We start from the raw sequence: 12,772 nt of genomic DNA on the forward strand, positions 1-12,772 counted from the left end.
TATTTATGCCTGTCACTTGATTCATGCAGATTCCTTTGCTGTCTCAGTTTTTCCACCTTTCATATTTTGAACAGCTATCTTTGCTTTCTAGATTGCTCTTAACAGTGGTCGCTGACATCTCTGAATGTGACCTTCTCTGCTTTGCTCAAAGAAATCCACCCTTCAGATTTTCTTCTCTCAGATGATTGTACTGCTTAATCTCTCTTTATTTCCAGAATTTGTATGTAGAAATGGCCAAAGGTCATACTTTTGGTCTATTTTTTCCTATTTGGAAATAGTCATTCCTGACTCAAAGAAATTTTCCTTCTTAGGAAATTGTATTAAAGCTACTATACAATCCTATTTTTTTCATCTTTGCTCTCTTTCTTTTTTTTTTTTTTTTCCAAAATCTATGCACCATGCTCTAATTCGGGGTGCTTTGCACTCTAGAAAAGCAAAGCTTTATGCCTGAGTATTGAGGGTAAGATTTAGCCCTGCTCTTCAGGGAAAAGAACTTGCATCCTATGTACACTTTTTGTTTTGATTTAATGTCAATACAAATTTTGTTCTGATTTGAAAACATTGAAATTACTGTTTATTATTTCTCCTGTTACTCCATCATTTTACAAACTTATTTACTTATCTCTTTTTATTACATTGTTTTAGTGCCAATTACACAAAATATGATCCATATGTGGATTGTGGTTCACATTTGTAAACTATGTAAACACTGTCAAGCCTTATGAGTTTAAGCAGTGAGTTTACTTCTGCTAAGAAGTATTCTTAAGTCCATTATAAACAACAGTTTTAGAATGATAGTTGTTTATGTAGACAAACCCTCCCCAAATTTTTTAAAGGAATCGGAAAGAAAGTCTTTCAAAGTGCAATGAGCAGAAGGTACAGAAATAGCTACCTAGTATTTTTGGGAGGTGCAAAGTAAACTGGAAAGAAAAAAAAAAAACAAGCTATAGCAACTCTTCTAAAGCCCCAGAAGTTGTTGAGTAGTATTATCCTGCATCGAGTGATGTAGTTTCACATAGAGCACAGCTATTTCCTAAGAAGTGTGCTACACAGCACGTCAGGACCTGGAAATATGTTGCCTGTGTAATGTCAAGACCTGACTCAATCAGCAGTTTATCTTTTGGCCAAGAACAGTAGGATCAAAACATCAGGGTGGTGTGCCCCAGCACCTTTGGGTTGTTTCAGAGCAATCTCCTGTTGAATAAGCTAAATGTACTTCATCTTTCTTTCTCCAGGCTACAGCGGGTAGCCTAAAGTGGCAGGTCCACAGGGTATGTGGGCATTCACCACTACCTACCTATAAAATAACATAGAAGGATGCGATGGGAGAATCGCCACAGTTTGTCTGCATCTTTTATTAAGCTGTCAGTGAATATCTAAATCACTTCCTTTTCTGTCACTTCGTCCCTCAACTACATCCTTCGAGACACAACACCATTCAGAAAGAACCACCAGAAATACCCTCCAAAATGATATGTATATCCTGCAATTCATCATGCTCTGTGTAGTACAGGTTTAATTCTTCCTGCTAGGCCTCAATCTGCTGAAACATTACTCTGATATACAGTACAAAAGCAGTAACAAAGATGTTCATATCAGCCCATTGTGAGCTGGTGGCAGGGAGAGAAATCAATGAAGCCATGGGGACAATAGCTGCAGTTTAAACAGGCTGCAGAAATTTGCTAAGACGCAGACAAAAGGCCAGTGCTGAAAAGCAGGCTGCCGTGGAATTCCTTGGGCTCCATTATGTCCCCAAAACAATCCTCACTTAGAGAGTGGATTTGCATCCCTAATAGGGTTCAGGCTCTGTTTGTGAAAGGCTTTCGCTAGGCCTGACCCCATCTCTCAAGATCACATTGATACCCAGCGCCTTGCCTCTGCCCTGTCCCGCACTGCGGAGAGCACTATCATGGGAAAATGCACTTACTTAAAAGGAAGCGAAGGAAGGCAAAAAAATAAAAAATAAAAAAAAAATAAAAAAATAAAGGCTTGAGGCAGTTTTGGTGGTACTTAGCAGGGAAAATTACTTTGGCAAATAATAGAACCTACTGCTGGTAATTACTGCTAACAAGCTTCCCCCAACCCAAATGTGACACTTGGACTGATGTGAGAAAAGCTGATATAGGCCAAGCTTATTAAGTCTGAAAGAAAGGAGGCTCTTCCCTGTAAAAATACAGCACTTGGAACCTGCAAATCCTGTAATCTAGTGTTACCAATTATCCATTAAAATAGAAAATAGAGCTGTAATATTTTAGGTCTTTTTTAATGTGTGCTGTGCCAGATGCTCTAATCTGAAGTGATTTTAAATGGGGGAAATATTTTGTTTATTCATGTGCTCCTGTTTAAAGCAAACTGCCAGATTTGGTTTCTTACTCAATCTTCTTCTGGAGATAGACAACAATCTGTCCCTTAATGGGACCATGTTAATGATTTTGTTCTAAGTTTTCTGAAAACACAACTGTCTTGACTCTTGGAAAAAATACTCTGAATCAATTGAAACCCTCTTCAAACAGTATTGTGTGTAGGTTACATACATTTGTGGGCCTTTCTGTTCTGTCTCTTGAAGTACATCATCTTTTGTTTTATGTAAAATAGTCTCTGTAAAAAGTTTAAAATTCTTCTATTTAACACTTTAAGATTTCAAATCTGAGGGAAGTGCTTTGGCAGTCCACTCAAATTTTCAAAGGAGGATTCCTAGAAATAGCACTCTTGGTAATTTAATTCCTATGAACTCCAGCAGACTACATTTCTTGACAGGATGAGGGCCGTAGGTGAGTACTATTCTTTTCCCCACATTCACAGCACTCAAGGTTTCCTTATGTACAAGCATCACTGTGCTCAGGTCAGCCCATCTGAGCAAAGTTTACTTTTTCTAGAGATGCCCTTCTGCTCTGTTGCTTACAGCGAGTCATGCTCAGTTAATTTTGTCTACTCTCTAAAAGCAGGTTGTGGAAAAGGAGTAGACACATCTCAGACACATAGCAAGCAACAGGTAGCAGTTATACATTGCAGTGAGGGAAATTCCATTTGGAGATAAGTAGAAATGGGTTCTTCACCAAGAAAATGATAAAGCCCTAAAACATGGACTGACAGGGTTTGAAGAATCTCCATCCTTGAAGAATCTGAAAACTTGGATACAAGTTTTCTGAGCTCTGAAGCTGGTCTGGCTTTGAGCAGGAGGCTGGACTGGAAGCCCTCCCAAGGTTCTTTCCAACCTAAACTTTCCCTGCATCTATGAGATATTCCTATGTATAGTTTTCTTGTTAGTCCCACCCTTTTCTCATTTTGAGCTGTGACATCCTCTGAGTAGGAGCAATCTGTTACACTTTTGTATAGCACAAAACAGAAATTAGAATCAGTAACTGGGAATTAGCAGTGTAAGCATTCACAGCTGAAACTTATACTGAAAGCAGCCCCTAGTGTGCAGTAACCCACTGCACAGAATATATATTCCTGCTATAGCAAAAAGATTGTGACTGATATTTAGATTATTTTGATGAAATTCTTAAAACATTGGTTTGCAGTCAGACACTCTTAATGGCTTTTACTAGTGAGGCTATGTTATCATAGCAGTTGTATTATATTTTAGGGACCTTTTTTCGATCAAAGAGAGCAAGCTGAGCCTATAGGAATGTTATAATTTTGCTGCACAAGGATATGGGAATTCTCAAACAACCTGCATGGTCTTTATGAATTTGCAAAGCTGGATTTGGTTCTTCCACAAGCACCTTGGCTCAATTCAGTTACACTGATGCATCTTTACAAATTTAAACACTGATTATAGAAAGAATAATGTAAATTACCAGGCAGTTTTTACTCTATTTTTGTTTAATAAAAAGGCAAATTATATTCTGTATTAGAAGATTTCAGCATAATTGTGCATGTCTGATGAACTATTAGTATGCAGAATAAACAAAACATTTTTGTCTGTATGGCATTTTGTTTGGTATGTTGCTAAATCGCACAGTACATGTAGCAACATATTAACTGTCATCTTGTAGGGGTTTTTTTCTTTTAAGGCTTAAATCTGCAGACCTGTTCTTTTCCTTTGTGTTTGGGGGAAGCTGTTATATCTTTAGAGATGGAATCTCATTAGTGTGTATAATTGTAATTATGTAAATAAGGTTACTTCTGCCTATCTTATATTCAAAAAGCCAAAGGAAAATGTCGATGATCTAGTTAGCGTGGTGCATTCAAAGACACTGGGAATATGTCTGCTGAACTTTTCTGTAACATTTCTGAAAAGTCTTCCTTTTCTAAATGTGTGACTACAGTTCATACTGACCAGCTACTATTTCTGGCTTTATTCATCTCACATCCTGGGAAAGAAGTGATTAGTTACTACCAAAGCATGCTGATCAGGGGGGAAAAAGAGAATTTTTGCAGAAGGGTAAGAATAAGCATATATGTATACTGTGTAAAATTTCAGTGCTGTTCTGAACAGCCGATACTAAAGCTGTCGGAGGGAGATACAGGAGGCCCTTGTTACCGTCCACGAGGAGGAGGAGGAGGAATGGAGCGGGCAGAGCAGCCTCCAAGGCTGCGCCAGGCCATGCCGTGGAGCACGGCTGCTTTCTGGGCGCCTGGGAAACGGGCCGGATGGTGTAAGGAGCTGGCTGCCCATCTGCCTGGTAGGGCCAGCGAGGGAGGACCTATCGGACAGGGAGTCCTGGGGAGAGTAGCCCACTTGCTGGCTGTCTACATCAGAAGTCTGGATGGACTTAGTCCACGCTCACCAGAAGCTACATTTCATTGAATTGGCGTTATCCGAGGAAGATGCTGAGATATGATTTTCTCTCGTCCTCCTGTCTTTATCTGTTACTTCCCAGCTCTTCTGTTTAATGAACATCTAGAGAAATAGAGGGGGCTGCAGGGGGCTGGTGTTGGGGGGTGTCTGCAGGGCCAGGCCAGGCCCTCAATGGCTTGCAGGGCTGGTAGGGGTGGTACGCAGGGCCTGGCAGAGTCCTCTATCTCCCCATGTGCTCCTATCCATCACCCTAACCAAAACCAGGGATGGCTGGAGCCGGGTAGGACGCTTGCAGGACACGTGTATTAGCAGAAACTCTTTCATATTTGATCCTAAAAATAACACGCTTCAAGCGGCAGATTTGTTGACCCACAAAGCACCCGGCATTATAACAGCCCAGCTGCTTAGGAACGGACACTGTGGCTGGAGTGGAGAAAAAAGACCTAGAAAATATATAGTATCATTATTAAATTCACCCTTTCAATGGCTTTATGTCTGTAATCTGAATACTCCTCTCTCTTTTTATAAAAACAAATCATCTTGCTGGGTGTAAATGCCTTCTATAAGGCATTTAGCTGCCTTGGTGAGGCATTTTGGTCCTGTTGAAGTTACATTACCTGGATAAAAATGTGAAATAGGTTTCTCATAATATTTTGATCTTAAAGTACATTTTAAGATGGGGTTAGCATTGTTATTTGCTCATGCAGATGAGTAAACAGGCACATGGTGGGGATAAAATCTTCCTAAAGTCACTTCAAGAAAGCTATGGTGCTGGAGTTGGGTATCAAATCATATCCCTTAACTCTTTTCATCCTATTGCAATGTTAGTCATGTCCCTGCCTACAAGATCTCATGAGGTTCCTGTGCTTTTTTTCCCCTGCAGTCCTAAAAAAACCAAAACACATGAAAAAACCTATCAAGTTATGTCTTCCTTGGCATTTTACTTGAAACAAATTCTTGTAGTGATATTTTACTTGGACTAGTGCTAAATTTTCCCTTCCCTTACCTGAGCAAAAGTGCTATGAGCACAGGTTGTTTTGGTAAGACTAATAGATTGAGCCATACTTACTGGTATCCTGAATCCAGGAAATACACGTATATTTGTAGTGGGCTGGTCTAGCGTAGTAGATCATGGATAACACTGCATGTTTGTATAATCTATGGAACAGTGAATTTGGGAGACAGATGGAAAAATGGATTGGCATGGAAGCAATATATTTTTGAAAGATTATTGATTATTTTAACACTTTTTTCCTAAAATAATCTGCAATTGATTTTAATTTGTGTTATTGCACAATAAAATAATAGCAAAAATGTTAGGATAAAGATTCTCGTTAGCTGTGCTTGAAAATTATATATCTTCTCTGCAGAAGTCATAAAAAATTACTTCAGTTTTCTCAATGCCAGAATTAATTCCTTGCCTCTCTGCCCATATGCCCTAATATGCAGGGTTACAATAATTGGCATTGAGCTAAGATATGAATTTTCAGTTTACGATGAAACATTTTGAGTTGTCCAGGACAACATATATATTTGAATGACCTAGAATCAATGTAGAGCTGTGTCTGGTGAGAACAATCAGTGTTTAATCCTGCAATGGAGGTAGTTAACCTTCCTTCTAATACAGAGTTATTTCTGTCATAGGTAAATGTATTATTCAGAATCCTCTAAAATTAATTCAATCAAATCTTGTGTACTCTTAGGAACAGGCAAAGGGGAAAATAATTATCTTTTAGAATCTTCCACACACAAGCATATCAAAGCCAGAAGTGCTCTCCAATATTACCTTCTGGCTCATGCTTTTGTTTTTTCGTGGAAGCTATCAGGCACTGGAAAGAACTGTGTTCTGTCTCCAGTAACTAGTCAGTGCAGTAGCTGTATCCTGGCCTGGGAGCAGTAGCCTGTGCAGTCTGGGCATGGAGAGAGTGAGCCCCAAACCTGCTGAGTAGCTGCTGGTAGAAACAGTGCCTTTGAGCAGCAGCTTAGGTTTAACGTGGCTGAGGTAAGCTGCAGCCTAAGAGGGGAGCTTTTCTGAGATATCTCCACATCAAGTTCTGTAGAAGGGAGTCTTTCATTTTTGTCCTCTCTTGCATAGGTCTTTTACATTTTTTAGATATTTTAGATATTTAGATTTTTTTAGATTGTTCGTGATATTCGATTGTCTGTACTAAGGCTTTTTCCTAATGATGCTATACATACTGACTGGTTGTCCTATCTGGAGGCCTAGCTGAGAGTTTTGTTCTCATAAAAGGGAACAAATATATAACGGTTTACACTGATACAATTTTCCCTGTTCATGAACACGCAGGCACAAACATGCGCTATAGGACTGTGTGAAGTGTTTATAAACTCAGTAATGGAGCTGTTTTACATCAAATGACACCACTGAAGTTAACTTGTGGTTTTGAAGTTACTTGCAAAGTCAGTGTTCAGCAGCGCTGTAGTTCTAGTGACTGAGAATGAAACTGGAAATTTTACTGATAGAATATTATAGAATATTAGTATGTTAATGTGTATTGTGAAGTACCTAATTAATAGGTATGGCTTACAAATCCATAAATGAGTTGTATAGTTTGGGGATTATACAAAACAATATCAAGAAAAGAAATCATCTTCCAAACAAGAGATGTCTGACCTCTGCCTTTCTCTTGTTTTGTTTTGTTTTTTTTCCTTTTTTTTTCCCCCAACTTATAGTGAAAGGTTACAAATAGAGGAACAGCTGAAGGATATTTTGGGGATTTGGGTATTGTGATTGATGCCCATCACAGAAAATAATGGTGTGAAATTGCTAAGTGCAGGGAGCTACCCCTGATTTTTTTCTTGAATTGGACAGTATCAAGATGACCAATCTCTCTCAAAATTCTCTTGTTTCTGAATTTAGCCCTGTCCTTGGACTTGCAGTGTTTTCTTACGGATTTTGGTTTTGTGCTACTTAGCGATAACTATATTAGCTTTGATGTTTACATGAAAATTGACTGCAGCCACTGAAACTCTTTCAAGGTAAGAGCTTCAGCAACAAAAGCCTTGCTCCACACTTGTGGAAATGATTTCAGCAGATGAATGAACACAATGTGTAAAAATACTTTTGAGAGTTTTTTTTTTTTTTGCTGAACTCCCAGTTCTGTTCTCCTTTGGTATCGGTGGCACAGTGTGTTGGCAGCCAAGTGGCACTCTGAGCCACGCATCCACTGCTCCATTTGGGGCCTTGGTGACAGCTGTGTGTCCCTTTAATCATCAGGTGAGGAGACAGTTGTGCAGACACAGCTGATTGCTGCCTATTAGACTGTACCTTTGATGTTAAGATGGAACTGAATGCGCAGCTCTGTTTGAGCAGCCAAGGGCTCTGCTGGAGTCATAGCAGAGAGTGGTAAAACCTTCAGACAAATAGATCTGCAAGCAGCATGTTTTGCATGATCTTGCTCAGGTAAAGCCCCAGTTCATCAGTTACTTTATCAGTTTTCAACTCTAAATACCTATTGTTGTTAAAACTTGCACAGGGGGACTGTGCGTAATTTCTAAAATATTTTTCCAGCTAAGAGTTATTTAGGAAATGGAATTCTGGTTCTTTAGGGATTGTTACAAAAAAAATGAGGTGCTCCTGGTATCAAAAGTGTTTATGCTGGTAAACATTAGGTTGTGTCATAAGCTAGGGATTTATAAATTACGGCTAGAGAATGAAATTTAACATTGCCTTTTCTGCTCATCATCTCCAGTGATGCCTGGAAATATTCTCAGTAAGCACCATGACAGATTTGACCAGTTAAAGGAAGATACTGTTGGGATGAATAATATTAAATAGGTAAGCAGGTCAATGCTCTGTTAAATGGTTTAAATCTGTCTCCTGGATTGTTCTCCCAGCACTTACCTTCCCTCTTCCCATTGCCCTTTTTATTTCCTCCCTTCAGAAATAAGAAATGGCAGCCTTTGGTTTAGTTTGTAGCAAACAAGAAAGCCAAAGTCCAACTCTGAACTTGAATTTTTAGATCATAATAGCATTTCTTCACTTTGAGATTTCCCTTCTTACAAACCGGACACCTTTGTTGAAGGGAATAAAGGGAGAGGGCTTCATACCGAGAAGGGACTGATATCATTGCAGAACAACGCTCTACAAACGACATATTGTACAGGCAGGCACAAAATGAGCTTTCATGCAGGGTTCTGTCAGTGTCATTCAGGCCTGCCTGAATGGACAACCCTCTTGTGATTTATCTTCCATTCATCAGTCAATACCCAGTACTTTTTCAGCAGTGATGGATAAGATCTCTTGCTAAATTGACTGCTGCCTGCTGAGCATTGTTGAGCCTGAGAACTGAACAGGAAGGCGAATCTTAACATATCTCACTCACACGTGGAGCTGCAGGTTATGAAAGTTGCAGGGGGGATTCTGAAGACCTGTGAAAAGCGTCTGCTTAATTCTGGCTCCTGCAGACACAGGGAACAGGACTATCCTATTCTTTTAATGCTTATGTGTACTGATTATGTTTAACATGGTCTATGAAAGAAGGATGCATCTAAGCTTCAAAACTGTTTTTTAACCCCTCCAAAGCTGTTGTATTTGCAATATGTTCAGCATGCACAGTGCAATCCCACATACTTGCATATTTCCAAGTGTTAAGATCCATTTCAAAAACTTTGTGTCTGCAGAGAGCAAGAGACTTATTTTATAGTAGTGCTAACAGAACAGAAGAGTAAGAGGAATATTTTTCTAAATAGAGATTGGTTGCATAATAACTCCTTGTTGCATAATAGACTGTCTGTTAGATGAAACCTATTTGCCCCTCAGTAAATCATCTAGAATGTATTCAACAACTCCTAAAATTTGTTATTGGAGCACTTCTTTCAGTGACTTCATTCAACTTTGCCCTTTTCCGCAGCACAGGTGCGCTCAGCAAGCCCTTCCGGCTTCGCTTCTTTGTATCACCGGACTTCAGCAATACAGCAGCCTTTCTGTTGCTAAACCCAATCCCTTAAAGCACAGGCTTCTACCTTTTCAGAGCAGCTACTTTATCTTATATGCAGCCTCCAGGGAGCAGTATAGGGAAACTGGAGGCATCTATGGGCAGGAACACTTCTCCATCCCTTCAGTGTAGACTGCACCCCCATATTCTGGGGGTTCAGTCAGGAATCTCTACACGACAGTGCAATATGCTTGAGCCAAATGTGTTCTGTGGAACGTGTTTAACTCACAGACATAGAGCGGGGCATGCATATGAAAGAACATGTGTCACTAGATTGAGTTAAATGAGCAGGAAGTGCTTTCTATCTGAACTCCTGTGCTTCTCATTTACATCCCAACAACAACCCTTTTTATTATTTAAATAGGAGTAAGCATTTTACGGAGGAAAAATGGCAGTTCAGTTGGAAAAAATACAGAATTCACAGATATTTTCCCTGCTGAGGGACTCCGTAGCCTGAGAGTATTGAGAGTAGTGGGAGGGGAAGTACTCCATATCAAACTCCAGGGGGATTTAGTTGACAGTGCACCCAAAGCCGCATCTTTTGCAAATGACCTATGGTTTTTTGCTTTAATTCTATGCCTAACATGGTTTTGTTGTTTTGGGGTAATGTGAACATTGTGGGGGGGGGGGGAGTAGAAACAAACCCCTGAATATGAATTAAAGAGCTCGCTGCTTGCTCCACATTAGCTAATATCTTACGAAAAAGAGTCCGTGTTGGACAACCCCCCCCTCCCCAATTTTGGGCAGGGAGATCAAAGTATGTTCTTAGCGAATCTCTTGTCTATTTTCCAGGAAACTGTTGGATAACACTGTCAGCAGAGTCTTGTAAGAATGTCAAGGTAGTTGGTAGAACTTGCTTTGAACACAATTTTAAAAGTACCCAAATGGATCTGAGAAACTTAAATTTATGGGATATAAGTATTTATAGCCAATTTTAATAGTTCATTTCCAGCATTTTATCACAGGAGACAGGACACTGAAGTAACTCGAATAACCTCTTGTAAGGGAGAGAATGGAGGAAGGTTTTAAAAAAGAATTCTGCTGACAGTAATGTCTATTTCAGATACTCAAATATAATGATGCCAGTAGGTGCTGCTTGAATATTGCTAGCTATAGTCATTTTGGAAGATATCCTTTTGTTTTAGGAAGACCATAAGTATGGTGACATGTGATATATTTAGTGCAAATGAGTACTTAAAGAAGCAGCTGTTAAGAGATTAAACATCCACATAAAACCTTCTTAAGGCTTTATACAAATTAAAGCTGTCTCCAGGTAGTCCAATTTTATATGCACTCCTTGTGCAATTTTTTAGACTTTACCTTGGAAAATCAACTTTAAAATGCTTAATAGCAAAGAAGAGATTTCTCCATGCCAGAATAATTAGACTTTCTACTTCAAGTCTTCTCTTTTGTCATTGAAATGGATGGAAGATGGCCAAAATCCACATTCTATTTGGTCTTTCTCTTGGGCTTACGCTAGACTTTAATCACTTCATTAACTGTATATATCTATAAAAGGGAGACCTCATCTAGAAGAGGGCCACTGGTGGAAGTAGAAGGAATTTTTTGGCACATACTTTCTTTTCTAAGTTTTGTTGTAGGGAAATGTCATCTTTAGCAATTCTACGCTCAAAGCAGTGTAGTTTCTTAGATCCTGCTTGGTGGGTGGCTAAGGAGCCTGAGCTTTCAGAGTCTGAACTTCTTGAAAAACTTCCAATATTGTCTTCCCAGACCAGAATTTCTCAGGTCTTTCTGGCTCTCTATGTGCCCTTCCCCAGAACTGAGGCTCTGCACTGTGTGGCTTTCTAGCAAGGCGGTAGGGATTTTGCCAGCCTAGGAAGCTGTGGTGCAGGTTGAATCTCCCAGTGTTGAACCTTCAAGCCATTTAGAAGTAGAAATGAAGATTAGAAATCCAAATTCTGGTATTCATACCTCAACTCTGCTCCCAAGAGTTTTCTAGCTCTCTGTTAATTTCAAATTTGCAGTGTCTTCTAAGATGGATTTTGTTCCAAAACTAAGAATTTTCATTCCATGGGGATCTTTAACTAGGTTTATTAAAGTCAGGCAAAATTATATTTCCCAAAAGAAATTTTAAAAGTTGTTGGATGCATTTGAGTACTTTCTTTTGAATTACAGAGCCACTTTTTCTTTCTTTTTTTTTTAATGAAAAAAAGATTTCTCCTTTTCTCTATATTGCTTTATCTCCTTTTTGAAGGGATAGCAACTTTGTAAAGCTGCATGTGACATTTCACAACAAAAGAATCACCTGTGTTCCCTTGTATGCTAGCTATGTTAGGAAATATTTCACTTTTATAGGCTTTGTATTTGTATCTTCAAGGTGCTTTTTATGTGATGTTCTTGTGGGGTTTTTTTCGTAGATGCAGTGAAGGGGTATTTGCTATTCTTTGTTTTTCACTTTGGATTATTCAGCTGCTTAATTGGATGATGGGTATGCATGTTGTTTCAGTAAGTTAATTTCTGGAGCATTAATTATTTGATAAGCTCTCTGGAGGATTTAGGCTTGGAGAATCCTCTAAATTTGAACATTAAAAGTTTAATAAAATAAATCCAAAAAGTTAGCTCTTTTTTGGCAGCTTTGGAGAGAAGGTGGGTAATTAGGAAGAAAGCACTCCATGCCATTTGCATGAGAATAGAATAGAAAGAAAGAAGGATGACATGGTTGTCGTCCTCTGCCTTTTTAAAAAAATTTTAATTAAAGTCTAGGAGAAGGTAGATGGAGTGGCTATTGAAGCCACCGCTTGAATCTGATTTCTACATGACCTCAGTGTAAATGTGAGGACAAATCTGTTCTGATTTCCAGATTGTCTTGGAGGTTGATTAGTTTCTCTTTTGAATTGCTCAACTTCAGCCATGTTGCTGGCATATTATCTTGTACTAAGGCTGGCAAGAAACTTGCACTGAGCTAAATAAATAGCCACAGTTACTGCAGAGTGTTTGAAGATGAACAGCTGAACTTTAATTCTCCATAGCCTTGGTCCTGCCTGAAACCTGGTCAGGATTTCCATACATGCGTTTTAAACTGGGGTAACTCAGATTTGGATAGATT

The sequence above is a fragment of the Rhea pennata genome, chromosome 1, assembly GCF_028389875.1.
Source record: "Rhea pennata isolate bPtePen1 chromosome 1, bPtePen1.pri, whole genome shotgun sequence".
Lineage (NCBI taxonomy): Eukaryota > Metazoa > Chordata > Aves > Rheiformes > Rheidae > Rhea > Rhea pennata.